At 35.1% G+C, this 27,300-nt stretch overlaps 1 protein-coding gene across 12 annotated transcripts in view; it reads right to left on the bottom strand.

Moving 5' to 3' along the window:
- LOC118748464 (amyloid-beta-like protein) overlaps nt 1–27,300 on the bottom strand; it is a 237,948-nt gene that overhangs the window by 70,399 nt on the left and 140,249 nt on the right. The gene's annotated exons all lie outside the window — the stretch shown is intronic.

The following is a 27,300-nucleotide window of genomic DNA, read 5'->3' as shown; positions in this document are numbered from 1 at the left end:
AGACGCACATATGTACATGCGAGCAAATAGCGAATGATTGATTGCCATTTAATTGTAGGCAAATAAAAATCGCTCAGACGCCTTGCTGTGCAATTAAACGGCGAGTGGAGTGAAATTCGAGTTTCATAGGGGGTGTCTAACGAGATAAAAGTAGAAGATAGGGATATAGCAATCGGAAGTTAACTATTTTTGAAGTACTATGCGCCGAAGTAAATGTATTTAAATTTGAACTGTGAAATTATTATTTCATGTGATGCCTTCGAAGAAAAGCTAATTCGGAAGGCTTTGAAACTTTGGCATGCGAAACCAAAAAAAAAAGAGTAAATAATCGAGCTCTGAACGCCTAATGCTTCAAAATATCAGATATAAGGGCTTTTAAAAGGTCTCTTTTCGAGGTTGATTAGATTTATTTACAATGCCTATATGTATATTTTTTATAAATTTTTCTCAGTTCCAATACATACTTTGAAATTTTTTATTGTTAAAAATACAATGCTCGTAATAAGTACGCATTACACATTTTAGGGTGCTTAGCAATACTCGCATAATATATACATATGTACATAAGTGCCTACATATGTATGTACGTCGGATGCACTTCTTCATCTGCTCTGCATGTTATTTCAATGGAAATGCTAAAAATTTGATGAAACATTTTCCACTTAGGTGCCTTAAAGTAAGCCCAGCATTTTCCAAATGTTTTTTACAATAGTTTCCCAAATCAGTTTTTGGGAAACATCAATTTTCCAAACATTGCCAACTTGTTTACAATTTGTTGAATCTATTGAAAAAAAAGTGAAGTGACGGAGGTTAAATATGCTCGGAGGCACATCTTTGTAAGCGAGATTGAAAATATAAAAGTTTAAAAATGTTGCCGTTTATTGCAATGCCGTTGTAGCTGAGTTGGGAGACATGCCTACTATCATTCAGCATGTACCTAAGTTTTAAGTATTCTCTTCGCAGAGGAAGCTTTATAGCTAAAATCATAACAAAAAAGACGCAACGAAAAATATAAATTATAATTTTTTAAACAATACGAACTTCTAAGTTTAACAATAAATTATTAAAATTTGTGCAACATAGGCAGATCAGATATTATATAAAAAAAGTTTTTTTCAAAAAAGAAATTTTTTCTAAAAATATAACACTTTCAAAAAATAAAATATTTACAAAAATTAAAATATTTTCACAAAAAAAAATTAAGTTTTTTCAAAAACCAAAGTTGGAGAAAGTGTCGAAACATAAACTTTTCGAAAAAGGCAAATCTAAAAAATTTTTGGGGAAAAAATAAACTTTTCTTTTTTTGACCGACGAGTTGCCTATTCTATAATATCTAGACAAACAAGAACCCGGAATGATGTCAACGTGATAGAATAAAAATTTTTCACAATGTGGTAAATTTGTCAAATTTGAGTGTCTCTAACTTCCAAACTACTAACTAACTACAGACTCTAAATATATTTTGCTTATAGGGTATAAATAATATAATTAAATGTATACACAAATATGCACATACATATGTATGTATATAGATAAACACTACATATTCGTATTCTGTAGCGATCTGATGCGATTAGTAAAATGCAAATTAGCGTATTGCGTATGACAATGCAGACGAGAAAACAATGCAAATGGAAAGATGAATGAACAATAATAACGTGATATAAATAAAAACAAAAGCATTGTTCAAATAATAGCTAAGACTTGAAGGGCCATTGTGAGTGGAGGGAAAATTTTGCTACACACAAAATGAAAGAACTATTTGTAACTAGTCTATAGAAAATTCTAAAAAAAAATTTTAATAAAACGAATTGTATAGAACGCAGCATAATTGCAAGAAAAGAAAAATTAAGACCAAAAATGTAATAAAGAAAATCTTGACAAAATATGTTTAATTTTTATTTTACGCTTTGTGAAGCCTTCAAAATGGCATAGAACGGAAAAAAATAAGAATGAATTTAGTAAAAAATCATCACAATACACAATATACTAAAAAATTTAAAATTTTAATATATTTAAAAAACAATGAAGATTAAAAAAATTAAAGCAAAGCTCTTATTTCTTCCACAAACAAGTAATGTTTAAACAAAAAACCAAACCGACTTCAATTTTCATAAAAAAAATTAAGAGTACCGTTAAATTCATCTCCAATGCTCAGATCTAAACCAAATTAATATGGGACCACCTCTTCTTAAATAAATTTTATAGAAATTGGTTCACGCGGTCCAAAGTTATGCGGTAACATACATAAAAAATAATAATATTCCGAAGAATTGATATCCTCCTCCTTTTTTTAGTCGGTTAAAAATAAGCTTAAAATTCAAAGAGAAAAACAAAGAAAGCCAAAAAATATTAAGTAATATTATTGTTTTGGCCCTTACACTTTTGCTTAGTGTTTGGCCTAGCTTATCGTTCAATTTTTGGTATACGTCCTGATTTTATAACGCAAATGGAGGGGTCTACAACTTTACGCCGCTTCCGAACCGAAAATGGTTTGATGCGAAGTGTTTTCAAGGCAGAAATAGACTTGGAGGTTCGGACCCAGGTTCTATGCAGTGGTGGCACGCACCTCTAATTACTCAGCTACAGCGGCCGTTGTACAGTACAGCCTTGCAATTAAAATTAAAAAAGTATGTACCCCCAATAAAAATAAATAAGTTAAATTAAAAAATGTAAAATATTTGTTTAGATACCTACGTTATAAAGTTTTCGTACTTCTACTTGGAGACAAGTAGGCCCATTGTAAGTGTGTTCTATGAGTGTCAGGAGGAGGTACATAATACCAACCGGTGTTATACCAAATTGTAGTATCCGTTAAGCCATTTACAGTCACAGCCGAAATTGGGGAGGGTCAACAGTTTTACTTGCGTTATCTCTACAAAGCTGTCTCAATTATCAGCTTATATAACCATTTCATTGGCCATTTCGTTCCCTTCACATTTCACTTTGCATCCTTAGACTTTTAATGCCGCTTGACTGTCAACGTATGATATATGTATGTAGATTTATTATTTTAAATAAAACAAGCAACATTTTCTATGACAAATATCTCCATCTGAGAAACACTGCACCACTGCACTACACCTTTGAACAAAGATATTTGTCAACTATTTTTTCCATCTCTAAGCTTTCCTAGATAATATCATGACCATTCGGCATTTTTGCTCAATTAAGATCCCCTTGATTAGAACGTCCCTTATGCGGCAGCGTCTGTTATGAACACTTGTAGCGGCTTTAAGTGAAGCATCATATTCAGTACTTCTTAGGCTGCACAGCTCACAGCGCCCCATAGACTATCAACAGCATTTAAAATTATTTAAAATTTCGTCTTGCCATAATAATTTTTGATCAAGCTACTAATCATTAAATTTCTTGTTGGGTCTGTTATTATTTCTATTATTGCAATATTATCGTTCCATACTTGTTATGTTCTTTATTATTTTTCTAATTCTTTTTTTTTTTTTTATTGAGTGTCCTCTACTATATTTTTCACAATTTGTACGCTCATTTGTGCGCGATTGTTGAGCGAGGATAAAAGCTATTGTGTTTTTTTTCGCAGTGGTTCATCACCACCGACTAAACAAGCCCCTCACTCCACACGAATTGCTCAGCTTTCATAGTTGTATGTATGTACAATGCACGCCCCGTAATAAAATTGGCTTCCCCTCACCACACAACACTGATTATCCTCCTTATTCTGCTTATTGTGTTTACTGGCATTATTATTTTAGTTTTCTAGCTACTAAATCTCACAAGTTTTGTTGTTACCACTATGCACAATGCATAGAAATAATAATTTATTTTTATTTTTTGCTGCGATGTGGTTTTTGTTTCCATTTATTATGGCAACGGCAACCAGCTTTGGCTTGAGGCAATTACTGTTTTCGCGTAAGTCACGTAATTAGTGACAATAAAAAATTATTTAAATTTTTGGTGCACCAAATTAGCTGAGTTCGGTTTTGTGGAGCAAGAATTAAAGGAATATATGAAGAAAACAAGAAAAAAAAACCAAACAAAATGCGGGAGTACATAGATTGTAGCCGAAAATTAAGAAAATTTTTAGCGCAAAAAAAGCGAAGTTAAATTAAAAATCCAAAATAATAGACTGCGATAAAAATAAATAAAGTTTCGAATGCGAATTGTTTTATGCTCAGAAATAGGAAAAATTCTCAATGTACTTGTTTCTTTGGAATATCTATGCGATTCTCAACCAGCGTATGCGAAATATTTGTTTTTAATTGAGTGGCGCTTTCCACTTGCACAAAACAAAAAATGCAACACAATTTTCCACAAATCTTTTTGTCATATATTTGGTTTTTATAACCATCTGGTTTGCTGGTTCTCGATGCTATTCTTCCCTAATTTCTTAGTGTTTTTTTTTATCTTACCCAGTCTTCTCCCTGCTTTCGCTGCCAACTGCAAAGTAAATATGTCTTTAAGCGCCTTTGTCAAGCCATTCAAGTGGATTTCGCTGAGTTTTGTAGTTTTGTGGGCGTCAAAGCATTTGCTCTTCAACGCGCTAAGCCACTTTTGTCTGTCCGCATACTTTTCCAATTCAACAAAAGCGAAAAAAAACAATGCAGAAAAAAAAACATCCGAAAAGTGAGAGTAGCATTGTGCGGCGGCGTGAAGCCTTGAAACTTTTAGCGTAAAAAAGAGAAAAAAGGAACACAAAATATAAAATGGAAAATAATTAAATAAGTAAAAAAAAAAACAAAAAACAATAAAAGCAAAACCGAACACAAAACAAACAATAAAACACATAAAAGTTTGCAAAAATCCAAAAAAAAGTGTTGAGTATAAAGGAAAACTTGCGGATTTACGCCCCACACACAAACAAAAAAAAACCAAAAAAAAAACAAAGGCAACAACAACAAAATAGCGTAGAAACAATAAACAAAACAATCTAAGTAACAAAAGTGATAAAGCATGAAGCTGTGAAAGTATGATGGCGACCAAGCTGATAGCAGCGCTGAGTGGCTGGGAGGACTGAACGAATGCGGGAATGAGCGAAATTTGATGGAGAGGGCGGCGTTGCAGGCAATTTAAGTACAATTTAAGTGCCTAAGCATGAGCGAAAGTTGGAGGTGCTATAAGTGAAGGCAGGCTTGGGGGGTGAGCGCGTGGGTTGAGTGTTTTAATCCAGTACCAAAAAGAAGTATAGAATGGGCAAGCAGGCAAGAAGTGAAAGTGAAAAACTAATTTAAAAAAAATCGGAGTTAAATTTAGTGACAAATCAAATTTTTGTCTCGAGGAAAAAATGATTGCAGGAAACAGTATGTGAATATGAACAGAAAGTTTTTTTAAATCACACACTTAAAGGTTAGCAGAGGCTGGCTTTTTGACAATTTCATGAAGAAGTAATAATTTTCCGTTTGCCGCTTATTTAACTTCAAAAAAACTCAAATATGCACCGAAACCAAAGTCAGCCAAAGTCTTCGATTACTGCATTTCTCACAAATTATTATTATTTAATACAATTTATCGATTAGATACCAAAAAGCAAAAAAACAAATCCTGTCAGCGATTTTCGCTCATATTTCTCCATAAAATAAATCGACTTGCATTACACCCCACTACAGCTGCAATCCGCAGCAGAGTCGCAGCAGGTGGCAAGGCGACCCCCTTACGCAGTTCGTTGCCGTGTGCGTACCTCATTGCGTATGCGTGGCATTATAATTTGTAATGAAAACAAGCCGCAGCCACAGACACAGAGAATGCGAGCAGCTGACGCTGAAAAGTTTTTCAGGGCATTGTAAGAAAGGGAAGTAAGTAAGTAAAAGTGGACGAGAGGACGAGCAACGCAGGCGCTAGGCAACTGTGATTGCTTAGCAATTTGTGTGTAGGTGCTGTTGTTGTTGTTGTTTTTGTTTGCATGTGTAAGAACTAACTTTTATCTTCTTGTTTGGTTTTCTTTTTTGTTTTTTGTGCAGCTTGCCCTCACCCTAGTTACGCGCTACTTTTGTAAGGAAAAATGAGCTTTTGTTGCCTTGTTTTTTGTGTTGGCGTAGCCTTGTTACAGTTTGCTTTTTTTTTTGGTTTTTGTTTTGTGTATTTTTTCTTGGCTTATTTGTGTTTAATAAGTTTTCATTTTTGTTCGGTTTTTTTTTGATTTGATCTTGTTTCACTATTTTTCTTGGCTTGTTAAGTCTGTGTGGTCTTTATTATATATTTTTTTGTTATGGTTTTTTATCTTATTTTTTTAGATTTTTTTTTTACATTTTTCCCATTATCCATATTTACTTTTTTTTTTTAATTCTGTTTCCCATTGTCTCTGCTATTATTTTCGTCATTTTTCGCTTCGTTGTTTTTTCCACTCGTCCACGTCAACATTTTGTCATGCACGCTTTGCTACTTAGGTTCGTATGTGACATGCATATACGTGACTTATTAAGCGTTTTATGTTCCAACATGTCGCTGCATATGCTGCGAATCTTTCTACAAATGTACATATTTACATACATACATACATACATGTCTATACATATAAGATGGCTTATTTGCATCGACATAATTTTCTCTGCTCGAATGAGCACACAAACTGTGCAGATAAGCGTAAAATAGTCGGCAGGGAAGGAAGCGCAGTTAGTTGGAAAAAAGAAATATTTCCAAACAGCAGCGGAAGCTGTGAAATCTGCTGCTTCGTGGAAATAAAATGAAATTTTAAAATAATACAAAAATAAAAGAAACAACAAATATTTAGTATGTCAGTTGTCTCTGGTGCTACATGGCGTATGAGTAGCTCGCAATTGTGGCCAGCAAGCAAAGCGGCGTTTGACATTTCAGAGGCAAAAAAGTTCAACAATAAGAAAATCCTCATATGAAAAAGCATTGAATATTTTTGAACAAACTCGAAAAATGGAAAATTCTAAACTCAGAAGGTATTTTTAAAAAAAATTTTGAGACTCCACTGAGAGCTCTTCTTCATAAAAACCAAATAGATTTATAGAGCTCAGTAAAGTGACATTTTCATAAAATTTATCGATTTATAAAGCAGTCTTCTTTAGTCGTCTTTAATTTTTTATTTTCGGCATGGAGGTAGTAATTAAAAACGAGAATCTAATCTGTTGAAATTACTGACACGGGAAAAATATTTTTTTTTTTTTGTCAACAAGCGTCGTTTTTTTTCAGCGCAAATTTCAATGGTTTTGAATTGGTTTTTAGCAAAATATTTTACTAAATAATATTTAATAGTTTAGGCTTTGCCCTTAATTTTTTTGCATTTATTCATTTGAGATTCTTTGGATTTTTTTTAGATTTAAAAAAAAAATAAGTCTTTTTAATGTTAAAGGAATTTAATGTTCTTAATTTTTGTTAGTCGAAAATCACATAAAAAAATTCGACCCCTTGCAAATAAATTTCTCCTGCTCAGGGTATGCTCGTGTTCATTAAAAGCGAGGCGGAGGACGATGAACACAAAAAGACAACGTGTGCTATTTGGTATAGATGAATATGCTTCCTAAGCATATTCCGAAAGCGGCTTACATCCGCGAACTTACGACAAAGACCAGAATCAAAATATAACTATTTTCATGAACAAAATTTTAGCTACATACTAAATTTGTGATTGAAAATTTTAGCAATAATTTTTGAGTAAGTAAATAGCTTTTGAGTGTAAAAGTTTTGTAGTACACAAATTTTTATCAAAAATTGTTAGTGAATTTTTTTTGCACACAGCTACAAATTTAGAGCAAAAAATTTTTTTGTATCTGCACAATTTGCTCACAAAAATTATTTAAAATTTTCACTTTTTTAGTAAATTTTGTTAATACAACGTTTTTAATTGGATAGTTAACACACACATTTGCTAGCTAATATATAAGTACAAAATTTTGTAGCACTAAATTTTCGCGGTGAGAAGCTTTTTGGGGAACAAATTTTTGGTACAGAAACTTTTAAATACAAAACTTATAGAAAACATTTTCAGTAAAAGAATTTTCGGTATTTACTTTTTAATACCAAATATTTTAGCGCAAAGTTTGAGCAGTTAACTCACAGATTTTTCAGTACACAATTATTTTGCAACGCTGACTTAAATTTTTCAGTGCAGTAAGTTTTACACATACATACATATACAAATGAGAAATTGAAACGGCTGTTTAAAAAATTTTAGGAGTGATTTTGCACATAAAGCACATAAAGAAAGGAAAGGGGGGGGTACACACTTTCTCCGAACGGCCTACTAAACAAGCAAGAAAATATATGTATACAAACTTATTATTTGCTTTTAAATGTAGACACTTCTAGGAATTTCTCTCACAAAATTAAATAAAGTCCAGTTTGGACCCTTTTGCAATATTTTCACAAATTCGACCGAAAATGGCAACATGAAGATTGTTTTTCTTTTGCTGTTAGAGGCCAACAAAAAATTTTGCCGAAAAATTAGGCAAACAAAAGTTCAGCAGCTACGTATTACTGTAAAAAAAAGAAAGAAAAAAAAACAAATTTTTCAATGCAAAAGCAAAACAGGTTACCTTGAAGTTGAGTGAAATTGAATGTTGCGTATACGCAATGGCACACACTCTCGAAAACAGATACTCAGCGCCAAGCTGTAGCCTAGTTATTGAAAGAGTACGGCGGAGAGGATGTTAGGGGAAAAGCGGCACATGGCTTTTGTGTGTTTACTCAGGCGCTTGTTGTTGTTGTTGTTGCTGCTGCTGTTGTTGTTGCACACAATATTGCTGCCTTTGTTTGTTGTTAGGGCAGTCACGGCCAGCAACAGTTGACTGGGTGCTAGGCAGCCCGTTTGCTAAGCAGCTGCGCTGAAATTTAGTTCACCACCGCAATTGTTAATGATGTTGTTGTGGTTGATGTTGTTGCTGCAGCTGTCACACGCACGAGCATAATTATGATGGCGAAAAGTGGGTGGAAAAACAAACGAACAAAAAATATTAGCAACAAAGCAGCAGCATTAAAACCGCAGCGACGAGGCGATTGAAATTTATTGGGGCAGCGCAGCAATGTTTAGGCAGCGCAGCAATGCGATGTCTCGCCACGCGAAGACAGATTGAGAGACAGCTGTAGAAGGAGGCAGGGTAAAAGCAGCTGTCGCTCAGCCACGCCACGCAACAATTAATTTCGCCAGAGCGCTGCTGCTGTCCGCCACAGTCCAAGCCCTAGCGGTTATGGGCTTTGCCATTTGCTACACGAAGTGCTGTGGGCGTAACGGGACGAAGGCGAGGTGCGGCACGAACAGTCAATTTTAGGTGAAAGAAAGTGCTTACAATTTTTGTTGTTGCTATAGTGCTACTGTAGCTGCTCAGTCGCGTAGTTTGCCTATGCTGTGTGTGGTTCGGGGAATTTAGCAAGCATGTGAATGCGTACACATACACACACACACACGGGCGCACACATACATACATACATACATACATGCGCCACAAGCTCTCGGCCACAACTGTGAATTGGTTTTTCGCTTGGAAGCCAACAACAGAAATAAAAAATCACAGTAAATTGCTGCTGTCGCATAAAAAATTAATAATTATGCGCGCACTCGCATGCGTCTATGTAAGCAGATGTGTGTGGGTGTGCGTAGCAGTATGCGGTAGCTAGCGTGTCAGTTGGTCTATGCAAAAACGTTAATAATGCAAAGTTTTATAGCAAAGTTTAGTTTCAGTTTTTTCTCAACTTTTTTCTGGTTCGAATAAAAATTTACCACTGGGCTGTGGTGCATAAAAAATGGGCTGAGCTAGGGCAAAAAAAATGCCAGAAAAAATTTAAGTAGCGAAAAAAAATATAAAAATTAAAACTTTTTGATATATTTGTTGTAAATTATTTCTCTTGCTGCTACACAATTTTTTACTGCACTGTTTTTATGGAAAATTCAATTAGCTGCAGTGGCAAATTCTGAAATTAAAGAGCTGAACGTTGAATAGCACAAACTGGCGCTCTGAAAATTGAAAATAAACGAAATTGCAACAATTTTTATTATTTGCATATCCAAGACGACGTTCACTTAATTGCACAAGTGCATCCTTTGCTGGGACAACCACTGTAACCTCTGACCTAATTCCTTTGCACATCGGAATCACAAGAGAGACTCTTCTGTTTACAGAACACTTATTTTAGAGGGCAATAACTTCAAGGCAAGACCATCCATGGTGTCGGAGAAAGGTCTACAACGCTTTTCCCTTGCCTTGAGCAAGTTAACTCTCGTGGTCCATTCCACTTACTATGTCTGACATAGTATGCCGGAAGTGGGGAAACCACTCCTCTCCATTAAATCATACAATGCCGTTGTAGTTTTGTTTTTAGTTCTTAGTACTCATCGCATCCAAAAATCGCGCTTGCCTTACTTGGTTACCGGGGCATAGCGGGGCCAAGGGAGGGGTTGCATGGATATTCGCCGCCCCAGGACCCTTCATTAGCTTGCTAAGGAGCGAACTTAAAGCAGCTGTGTGAAAAAGGGAGTACAACATTGCTGGACAAATACGGAATGTAACAGACTATATACAAATATCCCGATAATACCAACGAGGAAATCCATTTACGACGAAAGGAGTTTTAAAGGATTTCTTATTGGCCATTGGAGGGTAATGTGGTACTTGTCAAAGTGTGTTACCATAGATCGTCTTTGCCAGGATGAGTAAGTATCCGGGTCCTTCTTTAAACAGTAATCTAATCTAATCGAGTCTAAGGAAAAATAACTGAAAGTTTTAGTACGTAAGTTTGGTTGTTAATTCCACCCTTATTTTTTTATCTTGACATCAAAAAATATTTACAGGTCGCTCAAAGGAATCAAAGTTTTCCATGTATTTTATATGGGAGAAAGACAACTTTTCGTAGAAATTGTATAGAATTCGTGACAAACAATATTTTTCGATAGGAAAACTCTGGTTCTCTTCAGGAGACTTCCAATAACAATATCCAGTTAATTTTTTAACCATTTTTTAATACTAAAGATTTTTTATTTATTCCCCCATTGCATTTTCTGGGGTTTTCAGCGGAGCTATAAAATATAGTTGCTATAAAAAACGGTTGACTAAAAAATTGGGTATTATTATTGGGAATCAGTGAAGCAGATTTTTCCGATGAAAAAAATATTGATTTTCAAAAATTCTATACCATATCTACGAAAAGATGTTTTTTCCCCATATAAAATACATGGTAAACTTTGACCGCATTGAGCTACCTATAAATATTTTTTTATTTCAAAATAAAAAATAGGAGTATATTTTTTTGGTATAGAACAATCCTAGGCGGTGAGAGGATAAAAATTCCAACTTTACTTTTTCACGTGCATTTTTGGACCACCTTAGTGAACACCACCCACAATGTGTCCCCTTAAGTATAACACTTCCAGTGATATAGCACTTCCGGTTCGCTTTGATTTTATTTTGGGCTTCAGCTGCATACACATATGTACTTTAACCCTTCCACTTTATGTCTACTTCACTGCAATTGCATTTCACTATTCAATAATTTCACGCTTTGCTTCAACTAAGTCAAAATTCCATTTTTCCGCTTAGCTTAGTTTAAGTTTTATTGCTTCCCGCTCGCCTCACATTCTTCAACAACTGCACTTCACACTCTGGGCAGTGCCGATGAAGTGCATTGATATAACAGTCCAATCACCTCAAAACCACTTGGCAACAGCAATAGCAACGCCACTACTCCCCACTTAATCCATTGAAGTTTATGTCTTTCCACTGAAGTCGCCGCCATTCACGGCAAGTCGATTCAAAGGTACTCTACACTATTATTGCGCATTCTTGCACGCTCATATACATTTACATATATACATACATACATATATCCTAGTATGCATTCAAGTAAGCGAGTGAGTAAGTATGCAAGTATTTATTGTTCGCACAATGGCTTGTATACAAAAGTATTCAACAGCTTCATTGGCATTCAACTCCGCATACAACTCCCATAAACACTGCGCCATTGTTCGCCGTGCCATCCATTGAACTTATTGACATTTTTCGCGCGATCTTGACTTGACTTATTGTTCAATTTGCACAGGTGTTGAGTATAGAATCTATAGAGAGTGGGGAGAGTGGCGAGAGTCTGAGGCGTGGAGTGTGTAAAGCGTACGCCAGTGTGTGGGCAAGTGCGGACGTACAGTGAGAAACTATAGAATTATTGTGCAAAGCTTTTCATAAAATTTTCCGCTTTCATAAATTTTTGAATGTTTATTTTTTTTATTTTTTCACACTCTTCACGGATTTGTCGTCGATGACAAGGTGTTCGGAATGCGCGCGCGCTCTAACAAAAGGAATTTAAATTGGAATTATGATGTATGTAGTAGTGTAGTAGTGTAGTAGTGTATGTAGGTATGTCATGGGCAAAAAGTGCAGCTGCAGCGGTAATGCGCCTATAGGTATGCAATAAGATATTGGATATGCAAATGAAAACGTGAAATTGGTTTTGATATGAAATCTAAGATACCGAAAGGCTTAGAAGTGTAAGAAGTAGGAAAACATTTCATTTAAATACATAGTAGAAAGTGTGTGAGTGTGTGTGAAAGTAGACTCTTTGCTATTGGAATTTTAATTTAGGAAAACCCAATTTATCTGCGGCTACTTCGAAAATCGAAAAAATTCCATTTTGGCCAATTTTTTGTATATACTTTTAAGTAAAGTCTAATTTCTGAGTACAACCAGTTTTTCTGAATACAGTTATTGCATAATTTTAGACACTATTTTCCTTAATAAAAATATTCTAAGGCAAACACTGCGCAATTTCTTATACCAGAGGGCGTTAAAAGACTCCTGCTGTCTACTTCAGATGATCTTCTCATGAAAAAAGAGCTTTCACAAGCGATAGGCCACCTACGCGCCAAAAAGTATGCAATATTTTAAAATTTTTAAAGTGGCGAATTTGCAGTTTGCTGAATTTTTTCCAAGTCCTAGTTTTCTCCAAAAGTATGCATGAGTTGCTAATGGTTGATATTTCTGCCAGTTTCTTAAACTTTCGCCAAACTTCACACAGATCACAACAGATTCAAAGCGTAAAACTTTCGCCCAGCCCTAACTGTCAGCCGCCTTGCGAACAGCTGTTGTTTCTTTTTTTTCTTGCTTGTTTGCAAGTTTGCCTGTTTGCCTGCCCGCCTTGTGACAGTCAAATGAATTTAATTACTAATTTACATTCATCAAGCGTGTAGCAGCCTAAAGTTATGCTACACTTTTTTTACTTCTGCTGCAGCTGCTGCCATTGCACAACTCCCGCCGCTCGCTGGCCCCACACTCGAGCGTCCTTGAACGGCCGGTGCTGGCAACTATTTATAAACGGTTGCTTGCACACCTGCATGCGCTTAAAAATATGTTCATTTCTATATATAACTGCAAATATAGTTAGCGTACCTTTTTCGAAACAAAGTTTTTGAAAATCCTAACAGAAAATGGTTAAAAGTTTGGCGCTCTGATTCTCACTGCCGTTTGCTATAAATATTTCAAAGTGTTGCAAAAGTTGCAGGTTACACTTTTCAAAAAAAAATTAAGAAGAAGAAAAAAGATTAAAAAGAAGAAGAAGAAAAAGTCACGGAGAAAGTTCTATACGTGTAAGATGGCGCCTTGAGCACTTTTCTGCAAGCGCATTAATGTGCTGATGGCGAAAACAGAAAGCAACTCACTTTGAAAGCGCATTCGACGCCAAAGGAAAGCCTAGCTGCACACAGCATCTTAACCTGACAACTCACCACTCAGCTGAGGCACACACTCTTTCCTCTACCTTTTCTATGACTTCTGTCGGGCCTTCCAACCCACTAATTTACTTTCTACTTGCCGAGCATTTTCTCGCTCAAACATTTCTGCTTGTAAATCAGCGCACAAATTAGTTGTGCACGCCTGCGTGTATAACGAATTACGGATTTCATTAAATGCAATTTACTACAAGCCAAAAAGTAGGCAACAAATTTCTGTCATGAGTGAGTTACAGCTTGGCAAACTTCTCCCACTCGAATGAAAAGTAGCACACAACTTCTTTGTGCACCGACCAAGTACGAAGAGAAAAAGTGACGAGTGCAAGGCAAAACAAAAACGGAATAAAAAGTGCAGTGAAGTCGTGTGAAAGTTTAATCATATCACGCTCAAATAAAATTTAATTTGTTTAAAACCTTAAGTGCAACGACAGAGAGAGAGAGAGAGAGAGAGCAGCTTAAGAAAGATACTTGAAGAAAGCGAATGCAAATCAAAAGTAAATGAACAGTGACAAATTAAGGAAAAAAAAACAGCAAACTAGCTAATGACAAAATTAACTTTTAAAGAAGCTACAATTGCGTTTTTTTATAGCCTAAGTGCCTCAAAGTATGCAACGGATGCTGTAAAGGCTTTGAAAAATTAACATAAGCGTAAGTTTTGTTTACAAAACTGGCTGATTTGCCTAAAGGGACAATGCCGGGATTCGCGTCGATGTAGTTAATTAATATTCAACTGAGTAACGGCAAAAGTCACTTGGTTTCCCAGAAATATGCAATAAAATTTTCATATTGCGATTCTACAAACTGCTCGGCAGTAAAATGGTACGCAATTTATTTAGAAAATTACCGGTATTAATATCGAAAGCATTGAAACTATTGCAAAACCAATTGCTGCATAATTTTGGGCACTGCTTATAAAAAACATCAGAGAGATTATAACACACATATTTTGCTTGGCTTGCTGCTTCTTCTTGTTGCAAAAGTTAAAAAATTCAATACTCCTAATTATTCAATATTTAGCGCTAAAAAGTAGACAATGTTTTTTCAATTTCTTATGTATTACTTTTAGTCTAAGATGCCCTCAGATTTAAGTTTAAAAGTTTAAAGTATCGAAAATAAAGGAATTCGTAATGAAAGGAAAGTTTTTGAACTCCTTAAAGTATGCAATGCTTGCTGCTCAAGAGAGTATAAGTTGAAATCTTTATGATAAACTATTTGTGTAGTTGCTAAATATGCTTGCTGAATACAAATTATTAGAAGGTGAGGGTAACCGAAAAGGAGCGTTTAAAGCTGAATACGAGCGGAATAGATATTTATCGAATAAGGATGTAGCTGAATAGAGCTGAATATGTGTTTTTGTTAGCTGAATATAGCCGAATATGAGTATTTAGCACCTCTAAAAAGATAAATGGAACTCATGGTATTTAAATGGGCCTAGTCAACTTCTTTCTGATTGCTGAATATAAGTAAAGAGAAGCTGAATAGACATATAAACGAGATATTTGGTAGCTGAATGTAGAGAAACGTGCTCTCTGTTAGCTGAATACGAATCTGAGTTTCTGAATAAATGTTAGTGTTAGCTAAATATGAATTTTTAACAGATCAATGGATATTATTACAAATTATTGTTAGCTAAATTAGACCTAGAATTTTTATATAATGTGTTGAATTCATGACAGTGGCTCAGTACTTGTTCTAAGTTATCGAATCGAGATGATAACTTTGTTCTTTTTCTGAATAGACATTAAAATTTAAGATTTTTAGAAGCTGAATGTCAGTGGTTAAAATTTTTCAACAGATGATTAACTACTAACTATCAGCTAATTAAAGTTGCTAGCAGTTGAGCACGAAATTTTGGAATCTCTGAAAGTGCATATTTTCTGTGTCTGCTTCGCCCTCAAGCCCACTGAAAAGCTGAAGCGCCAGAATATATGCTGCTAAAAACCCCCTGGCTGCTTCAAATTCTTTTACCGACTTACATATATTGTGGCTTTCTAAATAATGTTGCGGATAACTTCAATAGTTAACTATTATTACAGTAACTAAAATACTATTCTACTTACATTCACCTTTTCTGACCTCTGTACAAAGCAGACATTGCTAATCGGTCTACGCAGGCGTATAAGTAATTTGTAACAGTCCAACATTAGCAGTGTTTTTTTAATCATTTTCAAATCACATTTGGCAAAGGCGTTGCTTGGCAGACAATCACCAATTTTCGCACATAAATTTTAACTAACGACAGTTAAGCTGGCTGGAAGTGAATGAACGCAGACGCATATATGTATGTATGTAGATGATTTGAAGAGAAATGGACTCCAAGGATTTGGTGACTTCATATTTTAACAAAATTATGGGCCTCATGTTTCCCATTTGTTTTTAGTATCACTTTTTTATGCACTCTTAGCTCCTCTTCATTTATTTGGGAAGCAGGAGTCAATAAACTTTTTTATGTCATCGAAAAATTAAAGTCTGTCATCAAATTCAGTTATTTAAGTATTTACCTGCCCCCCTTATTGAGTTCAGCGACTGCTTGGGTAAGCAAACATAAACGGCATCAAAAATTCGCTCATGCCGCCTGCGCTTTTGGAGCGCGCCACCTTTCAGGCAAACAGCGGTGTTGTTGACCGTTAAACGGGAGTAAATTAAAATGGCATACTAGCGACAAATATGTTTGAGCGGCAACAGTGGTAAGCAAACAGGTGAGCGAGCGAGAAGAACAAGCAGCGTAGGAGGGGAACGAGGTAGGGAGAAGAGATGGCGCTGATGTGGATGAGGGTGTAGAAATAAAGGTAGTACGAGAGTGGGGAAGTAAAATAAATAGGTACAAGTATCTGACTGAGATGAAACACATTACTTTTCAGCAGCTGACTTTTGCTGAATACGAGTTTTTAGTAGCTGAATAAAGTTGGATAAGAATTTTTCAAAGCTGAAAATAGCTGAATTGCAGAATGTAAAAAAAACTTAAAGAAGTGAAGTATTTTGATAGCTGAATTGTGTTCAAAATGATTTTTTTTGGCATAACAGAGCTGATTAGGAGTATTTTGGAGCTAAATTAAGCGGAATAGCAAAAACTGGCAAATTCTAAAAGAAAAATGAAGCGAAGTGCAACTTCTAAATAGTCTAATGAAGCTGAATAGAATAAAATACTACCATTTAGTAGCTGTATTGATTTGAATACGAGGTTTCAGTAGAAAAGAGCTGAATAAAAAATTTAGGTAGCTGAATTGGGCTTAGCTACAGCATTTCACAAAAGCAAGCAGGTAAGTGAGGCTCAGCGTGAGTTTTTGATGGTAAAATAGAGCTGAATAGATGCAAAATGCTGCTTTTTAGTAGCTAAATTGAGCTGAATGTAAGTTTTTAGTAGCTGAATAAAGCCGATTAGATTGCTTGCCTTAGAAAATAAGGACCAGAGAGATGTCCAGTGAAGTAAAGTGAAGCTGAGTTAATCTGAGTACAAGGTTTCAGCAGAAAAGAGCTGAATAAAAGTTTGCGATAGCTGAATTGAGCTGAATAACAGAATTTCACCAAATTTAGTTGTTAAGTGAAGCCAAAACAAAGTTTTTGATAGTCTGATAGAGCTGAATACAATCCCGAATTTAAGTGGCTGAATTGAACTGATTGTGAATTTTTTGTAGGTTAATATAGCTGATTAGATTGCTCGCCTAGAAAAGTAAGAACCAGAGAGTTCTCCAGAGGGAATGAGGATGAGGATGAGAATAGAAAATATTTAGCTAATAGTTAAAGCAAACGTCGAATTCAATAAACGCCACCATCGCCAACTGGCAGCAGATGTGGCACGTTTTGCGAAAACTACTATCGAGGCAGACGAACGCATTTATACAAAAATTTACTTTATTGACAGCTGGCACTTAAAACGCCAAATGCCAAAAAAATTGTGCTTAACACAAAAAAGGAGCAAACAAAAAACCAGTAACTACCGTAATAAAAAGCACGAACACACACAAGTGCCACAGCCTTAAGTGGCTGACCAACGTGGCAGCAGCATGGCAGCACCAGCTGGCCGCGCGGCTGTGGCGCAGACAAACTGCAATAATGGTGGCGACACCAATTGCGAGCGACAGCAAGCAATAAGCAAAAACAACTATTTGTACAACAAATACAGCTACAGCGCAGTGTTAAAGCAGTTATTTGCTTTGCATGCACACATACACTGAAACAAACATACCGACAAACAAATAATGGCCAACAGCACTAAAATGCAACGAATTCCGGTACAGGCATACAGAATTCAGATATCACTAGAAAAAGGATATCGCATCCACTGCTACATACATATCCATACACAGATAGCTACAAATAATTTCAATTTGTTTTTATTATTTTTTTTTTTTAGTTTTTTTGGCCAAAAACATATCGCTGCGTTGAGGCAATCTTCGCTCACTTCAATGTTGACTGTCATTTTAGCGTTGGCAAACACTCACACAAATACATGGAAACACACACACACACACACACACACACAACTCTACTTCTGCATGCAATTTTATTAAGTTCTTCGACAGCTGCTCTCCTCTCACTCGCAATGAGCCTCAACTGAGCCCTGCCACTTCGCACAGTGCCCGATCCATTCGATAGTCCGACCAATCCGACAACCATTCATTCACCAGCTGCCACATTCAATTTTTATAGCTTTTTACAGGCGCTTCTCGCTGGTCAAACAACGCTTAAGCAAATAACAATTCAATGCAGTAAAAAGTATGTATGTATGCACATACGAATGTAGTTTTGTTGCTGTGCTGTAGATAAAAACTATAATTACAATAACAAGCATTAAACTACAACAATAACAACTCACTGGCGACGGCTAACTGATGCGCCAGAATGCAGTTTGATATAGTCGCAGTACGTCCGTCTACTCGATTATTCCTATTATTATTTAAGTCAACAAATACTATTATTATGAGTAGGTACACTAGTATTATTACTATTTGAGTGTCTGAGCGAATGGGTAAATGGTGAGTGTGCCTGAAAGTATGCAATGTTTAAGTAAACAAGCAAAATGGCGTTTGGGTGAAATGAACTGTGCAGTGGCTACAAATTGGGGCTTAATTCAGAGTTTGACTGGCTGAAGTTGAGTTTTTAAGAGCTGAGTTGGAACTTTTAAGAGCTGAATAAGAAATTTTTTTAGCTGAATGAACTTGAAGGCAAGCTTTTAGTGGCTGAATAGGGCTTAATAGAAGAAAGCTACGATTTTAAGTAGCTGAATAGCATCCTTTAGCAGTTAAATTCAGAGTTTTACTAGCTAAGCAATGTCAATGCACTAAATTGCGTAGACAAGCAGAGAGCTGAGCAGGAATTTGAAATTTCTGTGTCTGAGAGAAGTTACCTGCGAATATTTGGAAATTTACTGAAGCTGAATATCGGAAACAAGTGACTTTTAGTGGCTAGCCGAAGCTTAATTTGAGCTCTTTTTTGTGGTTTGTAGCTTGACTGAGCTGAATATGTGCTCTAGTGTGATGATTCATAGAAAACACTAGCGCCTTTCTAGCAACTAAGTGGCGCTGAATACGCGTTTTCAAATGCTGAATAGAGCTGATTACCAGCAAAACTGAAGATTTTAAGGTGCTGAATGGAGCTGAATAAATGTTTTTCCTTTATTAAAATTGACGATATTAAATGCTGAAAAGATGCTGACGGTTGATCATATATTCTTAAGCAGGGATCACACGATTTGTAGATTTATAGACGGAGTGGTGTTGTGTAGAAATTTTTAGCGAGAATGACAATTGATATAACTTTCCAAACAACACCACTCTGTGATGGTGAAAATGGAAAAATCTGTACAAAAGTCAAATCGTGTGGTCTCTGCTTTACTTACTTTTAGCAGACAAATATGAAGCTTTAGTAGCCGTACCCTCAGAAGAAAGATAATGGTACTGATAGCACTGGTATGCTTTGTTTTTGCTTTTGATGATGGAAAATGGAGAAAAATTAAGAAAGCTACACACGCGTAATACAAAGAAAAAATAAACATCTGAAGGTACCGAAAAAATCTTTCTTGTAAAAATATTGAAGCACAATAATGTTTACTATGGCGTGTCAGACTTACATGAACAGGCATTAGAAGAAAATGAAGACAATACAAAAACAACAACAAAATAAAACGATGGCAAAAAAATGGGCAAAAAATGTTGAAAAAGGAGCAGCAACTTTAAGTGCTGGAATGAGGACAAACAAGCAGCTGAAAAGGGGTGGATGGCCTGCAAGTGTGAAGCTACATAGGAGTTGTATTTAAAAATATAAAAAACAGCAGGAATCTGTCAATGAATAAGTCAACAGAAATGTCTGTACTCAAGAGCTGAGAAGAGGAGGCTAATAGCCTCATTTTCTAGAAACTCTACTTATTTGCTCCACATTATAGTTGCATGGGGACGCATGTGTGTTGTACTTTTCTCAAAGTAGCAAAATAGCGAGGAGAAGAATGTGAAAAAATATCGAAGTTGGACGCGACTAATCACTCAGCCTGTGCCACATTTTTTTTACCCCTTTCTTTGCACTACCAGACTGCATTCTATGGCTAAAGTAGGTTTAGAGTGAAACAAAGAAATACACTAGGATATGAGCAGCTACATACTTCCTAAGTAAGCATTGCATATTTGTTACACCTTTCATCTATTTCTCACGAACGAGTTCAGTTGTAATGAGCAAGTTTAATATTTGTAGGAAAAGTAAGGCAAAAAGTCGCTGAGCTCTGTTCGCTAAGAAGGTTAGTAACTAGCAAATGTCCTCGAGCGCCCACTTTTTTCGCTGCAGTTGACTTTTGACTGCTGAAAGGCATGCTGGTAAACTTAAATGCAGTTACAGTTTGCTTTGTTTCTATAATAGCTTTGTTCTTTCAACTACTCCATTATTTCCATCTAAGTTTGTGCCATCCCTTTTTTCCTTTATTTTTCAACTTCCATTTTTTCACTACATTTCCCATATCCCTCACGCAGCACTTGACCCAGCACAATGTCTACTATTTGTCTTAGCTGTTTTCCCTTATTTTTTCTGGGATATTTTTTTTTTGAAATTAATGTTGCTAGTTTCAGTGCTGCTTAACCCAAAACTTAGTACACTACTTTTCTTTAAAAGAGGGCATTTTATTTGTCGTAAAAGTCACACTTGCTACTAAGTACAAATAGTCTATGCAATGTTGGCTTTTAGCAGTATGCTTGGTTTTGGCTCAGAATCGCAATCTTGGTAAATACAAGGCTTACAACATCAACAAACATAAGAACATAGATTTCTCCTATTTTCGAACAGCATAATAGCTGAAACGTTCTGGGAACTTCTGATAAGACATGCTTTACTCAATTCAGAAACATAAAAGAGCTGAAACTGCTTTAGACCATTCGAAATTCATGTAAGCGGATATTCAGCTTCATTCAGCTACAATTAATTTATTTTCCGACGTTATTAACCGACATTCTAATGCATTCAGCTACTTAAATATATTATTCAGCTGCAATGTATTAAATTCAACCCTAAAAAATTTAAATAAAACTACAAGCTACACAAATGTGGTATTCAGCTGCGAGATATTAAATTTAGTCCAAAAGCAAACAAGGGGAAGACGCCGAAAATAAGATTGCCTACTATTCAGCACCTCTTAACTCCATTCATCAGTAAACGGAACAGATCAGTCTGCTTTGAATAACCGAAATTCATGTTAAGCGCATATTCAGCACAATTCAGCTACTTTTACTGCGAACTCAGCTGGCATACTAGGACTCTGTTAAATTCTGCCAAGAAAATGTGCAATTTATAAAATCTTATCCTAGAATTATACGATTTTCTTAATTTAGTGGGATATAAATGCTATTTAGTGGCTTTAAATTACCGGAAACTCATCTTGTACCATTGTTTAGCTCATTTCAGCTGAAATAAATTCATATTCACCGTGATTAAGAAATATGTTGGTATATTAGTCTATAGAAATGTGTACTTCAGCTACAAATGATCAAATTCAGCTTATATTCAGCACTTTAAACTTACAATAAATTCAAGTTCAACGCTACTAAGTTATATGCTTATATATTCCGCTCTATTCAGCCACCAAGTCTCGAACACATCTTCGGAAAAATTATATTGGGTTTTATTCAGCGCCTTTTCTGTCACACGATATCATTTTCACTGATATTCAGCGCTAATAAAAACGTATTCAGCGCCATTCAGCAGTCATGCGTAGGTATATTAACTGTTATCTAATATGAGTATTCAGCCAATTTGAGCTTTGAGCTAACCGATATTCGCGTTCGACTAGCATCACACACAATTAGGATATTTTAAGCAAAACAAAAAAATGGAACACTGCTGTTTTTAGAATTATTTATATACTAAACATAAATATGTATATCCAATCACACTTAAACTACCTCAAATAATGTCTCTTTGCATTTTTTGCAGTGTAACCCAGAAAAAAGTTGCATAAAATGAGACAATAGTAAATAAGAAAAACGACAGCTGAGTCAAGCGGGCCAAGCAAATAAGTAAGTAATGTTGGAGCAAGCGCTGAAGGAATGTTGAATAGACGAAGGGCGCTGAGCATTGAGCGATGAAAGCTGCATAGTACTAAGGGACACAATGGATGCGCATTCTAAGCAAATAAATTTGTCGTTACACACACATTTATGGCCAAAGAAAGACATGACTAGAAAAACAGGGTGACAATGTATTGAAATATTTATTCGAAATATTTATAAATAAATTAAGAAAAAAAATTTACTATGTGGGAGACATATTATACGAGTACCAAAGAAACTTAAATTACACTGTAGGGGGGACGGTAAAATGACACAAAAAACACCGAGACACGTAAACTTAATTTTGGTTCGGAAAATACGAATCTGTATACCGCTTTTTTAAAAAGGTAATTTTCACAAGTTATTTTCATTTTAAGTTTGCATTGCGAATGAAAAAAATTAAAACTTCAATATGGAAAATGTTACTCATACGCCATGTACGAGTACGACCATGTACGCTACGGCGTATGAGTAACATTATTTCCTGCTCCTATTTCATAAAAAAATGATTGCATCTTTTTAATTGACCATTCCAAATGATGGATAAGTACTATTGATTTGCATTGTTAGTAGCTTGATTTGTTGGAAAAAGCACTGGTTTTAATACAAATGAAAAAAATACAAAAAATTTGTCAGTTTTGTATAATTTTTTTCTTGTCAAAATATCATTATTTTTTCATAAAAAATGAAAATATCTTGCGGAAATGACCTGAAATGGAAAAACGGTATACAGATCCATCACAGATCTACGACCCAATATTAAGTTTACGTTTTTTTGTGTCATTTAAAAACTTTAGATTTTTTGCCGTAAGCTTTGGTTTCAAAAGTTTTATAACAACTCACAGCAAGCACCCTGTTTTGCATTGCATTCATATCACGAGTATTATCTGTGAACGTGTATGTATGTATGTATGTATGTGCAACACAAAACGATGACTCAGCATGAGTCATAGCTCACGAAGCGCCAACCGCAACGCCAGCACCAGCTCCACCGAGCAGCGCCCTCGGAAGGATAATAAGCGCTGCAAGCCGGAAAGGAGGGCGAGGCAGTGCAGAAAAATATCAGCAGAAGCAGCCAATGTATGTATGTTTGTATGTAAGCCCGCATAACGACACTGCCAAGTAAAAGGCATTTCATTGTGGCTGTGGCTGTGGCTGTGGCTATGCATATTTCAGCAAAATAGTTGCAAAAGCAAACGAAAAAAAAATAAACGTAGAGAAATATAAAATATGTAGAAGTGAATGAGTGAGGTCGCTTGTAAACGCCATGGAACTACTACATAGGACAGTGTTATTTACTTATGCAGAGCAGGGCATATGTAAATGTGCATATGTGTCTGTGTGAGCGCGCCCCGATGTAGAGCTACATAAATGGCAAAGTGGCACTTTAACCGCATTATTGTTATGCTGACTGGTGTTAGATGTTATGCTTTGTTATTGTAATGCCCCCTCCACGTTGTTGTAGGTAGTATGAGTTGTTGTTGTGTTCGGATAAGTAAATTTGCTGCTGGTGTTTCTTTGGCTCACATTGCTCATATCTCTCTACATGCATACCACATATATTGTTATTCATTCTAAGCTCTTTGCTGGTAGTTATTTGCTCAACACACACACACACACACACAGCAACGGTGAGGTATGAAAAAGTGGGCAAAATAGGGCGCACTCACGGGGCGAGGACATGCCAAAAATGCCAACGAATGTCGAAATGGCATGCAGGCTTAGCTGCATAGTTGGCTGGCTGTTGGCTAAAACTAAAAACTGATAAAATAAATAATGCAAGCACTAAAATAATCGGGTGTAAAAATTACTTAAATATGTAGCCGAAACTTTTTTGCGAGCACTCCTATTCGACTAAGTATAATGCCATATTTATGCAAATGCCTATAATACTTTGTATACAAAATATTTGTAGTGCGCACGCTGCTGTCATTGCTACTTTTGTACTGGTATTTGTATCTACTGGTACTAGTTTGTGCTGTTGTTGTTGTGATTTTTGCTTGTGCTCGCACCCTTTGCAACATTTTGTCAGCGTTTCACTCTGCTCATTCCACTTACCCCGCGCAGTATTTTGCAATTTTAGCAATTTTTAAGTAACCTTTTTGTGGGTGTGAGTAGGTTAGCAGCGAGGCGCGCCAATATCCTTCTACCCTCATGTGGGCGTTTTGCTGAGTACGCATTTTAAAATGAGCATTTTTGGGTTGTTACTGATGGGGGTCGCTTTTTGGCAGCGGCTGCGGCTAATCATATGGTCAATTTAATGGCGGGAATAAATTATTCTAAAATGTTAAAATAGTTTGACAACGCTTTGAGGAGGGTTATCAAAGAAATGAGAAAAAGTTGTTTGAAAGCGTTCGTTGGCATTTTAGAAAGGTAGTGCAATAAATGATTTTTTTTTTTATAATTTCTATCAAGATTTTCTACTTTAACGAAAATTTTTAAATTTTAGGTATGTATGTCATATGTAAATAAAAAAAAAAAAATTTAATATATGCTTTAAAACTTTTATATTTTTATTTTTTAAGTAAATCCACTAAAAAAGTTAAAGATGTTACTATACACATTTTTCCAATTTTTATTTTTTTATATATCGAATTTTTAAGCAATTCAAAAAATTTATAGGTGCAGACTTTTTTAACAATTTTTAAATTAATGCTTTATCAAATTTTTAGTTCTTATTTAAACAATTTCTTTTCATTTTTAAAGTAAATCAATAAAAAGGGTTTTTTTTTTAATTGTAACAAAAATCCACTTAAATATTGGATTTTTTTCAAGCAAATCAAAATATTTAGGGTTAAATAGTTCAAATTTTTGAATCAGTAATTTTCAATTTTTTAAAGATGATACTTGATAAGTTTTTTCCTTAATTTTTTAATTCTACGTTTTTTCATTTTTTAAGTAAATCAATAACGGTGTTCTCAATTTTAACAAAAATTCACAAAACTGTTTGACTTTGTTTAAGCAAATCCAAAAATTTTAAGTGGATGCATGAATTTAAAAAATTGTTACTCTTAAATTTCATTAAGAATTTCTTTATTTTAACAAAAAAATTAACTTGCCACTAAGAAAATTAATCAATAGAATAAAAACATTTCGTTTTAAATTTTTAGTTTTATTAAAATTTTTTTATTTAACAATTTAGTTAAAAACATTTTTTTAAGCATTTAAATCAAGCAAAAAATCGAAGTAAAGCAAAGAAAATTTAATGGTGATTTCGTTTCTACCAAAAAATGTTGCCCTTTGATTGCCCTTTTCACTTTTCTTGTTCGATTCTAAATTAAAGGCAAAGGTTGAGAAAATTGTGTGTTCGTTTCTTAAAATGTCACACTCTTGTAAGGCAAATAAGGCACTTTTTCTGCCCTTTGAAGCTTTGTCAGGGGAGATGGTTGCCCTGAAAATCAGATGGTTGGTTAAAACGATAATATGATGAAATTTGTGATCTGGACAAGGACAAGAAGGCAAAACATGTATTTTCAAAGGGTTGAGTGTTGAGTGTCAAACACATTTTGCACCGTGCAAGGACAACCTTTTTTTGGTAGAAACGAAATCACCATAAGAGTATTTGTGGGGTAAATTTTAAAGAATATTATTTGACAAAACAAGATTTAATTTTATTTGAAAAATTTCCAAGTATAATTTTTGTTTTGACACAAACTGGCTTTTCAAATTCCCAACGCTTGACAAAATCGAAGCATACTTTCACCCAAAATTTTTATTATTTTTTATTTTTTTTGTTGAATATATGTATGAATATATTTTCAGGCCTCAAAGTTTTTTAGTTAATACGATGTATTTTTCAACTCATAAATATGTCTGGATTTTTAAGTTCACAAAAATGTTAGAGATGTTAAAATTATTACAATATCAAAAATCTTTCCATTGCTTATTTTATTAAAAACCAACTATAAAACTTTAAAGAGGAGACCATATTTTCCAAAAAATATCTTTTGTCAGGCTTGAAAGTAGGCCGCGAGAACTCCCAAACTTTTATTAAAGAACTTGAAAAACCTTTTAATCTTTTAAAATTTAATTTTAATTTTCCTTTCCTTTTTTATGCCCTAAAAGTATGCTTCACAAATTTTAGATGCTTCAAAAAATCACATATTTAGTCAATAAGTTACTAAATTCTCTCTATACACGCTTTTTCAGCAACTTGCTTTATTCATTTGCTTCCTCCTAATTAATTTTATTTCAAAATCATATCATCTAACAAACCCATAAATATGTACCCAATTACACTGCAGGCATCGGTATTCATTAATGAAAAGAATTTCATTAACATTCTAAGTCAATCAACACCTGATACACCCACCACTAATAATTGAACCACTGAGATTCCTGCAGTGCACGCGTTGTAAGTATCGATTCCACACAGGGCACAGAACGCCGTAAAGTATGCTTTAGCGCCATTAATTGCGCCATGCTACTATCACCTAACAAAATTATAGTAATTTGCTAGAGCTTTCGTTGGCTTTTGATGCGAGTTGGCTTCGAAAGTTACCAGCTGATGCCTTAGTTTCACTATGTAGAGCCTGCCAAATGGTGACTATGGTATCAGACTGTGAGGTGGTGGCAATTTCTATGTAAAATTGTCTTAATTAAGGGTCATATTAGAGGGCACAGCAGCGGTTCATCGATCTCAGTAATTCAATTGCTTTCCTAGAAGCTGAACTCGAAGGAGATGAATAACAAAAACCACTGAAGCAGAACACTTATCTTTGTAGATAAATGACGCACTTTAGGTTATTTAAAAAAAAAAATATGTATCTTATGAGAGAAAAAATTGGAAAATTATTTATGTAGTAGAAAAATTATGGAAATTGCGAGCAAATCGTGCGAAAACGATGAATATATTAGAGTCGCAAAAAAAGACAGCACATCCAAAAGGCTTTAAAAGACAAATACTTAGCAGCTTAAACTCCGAGCGCTGCGCCTAAAACCTAGCAATTGTGCGCGAGTGTGTAAGCGTCGCAATTTATGTCTTTGGCTTGTAACAAATGACCAAATAAACTTCGATATTCTGCACTCGACTGCGACGTATTAAACGATGGGCAGTGGCAAAACATTTAATTCCAACGCGGAAAGCCTGTAAATAGGCAAAAGTTTGGTTTATAGAAACACTCAACGACG

The sequence above is a fragment of the Rhagoletis pomonella genome, unplaced genomic scaffold (genome assembly GCF_013731165.1).
Source record: "Rhagoletis pomonella isolate Grant_MI unplaced genomic scaffold, Rhpom_1.0 Rhpom_scaffold_00013, whole genome shotgun sequence".
Classification (NCBI taxonomy): domain Eukaryota; kingdom Metazoa; phylum Arthropoda; class Insecta; order Diptera; family Tephritidae; genus Rhagoletis; species Rhagoletis pomonella.
This window is presented reverse-complemented; position numbering and strand designations above follow the sequence as displayed.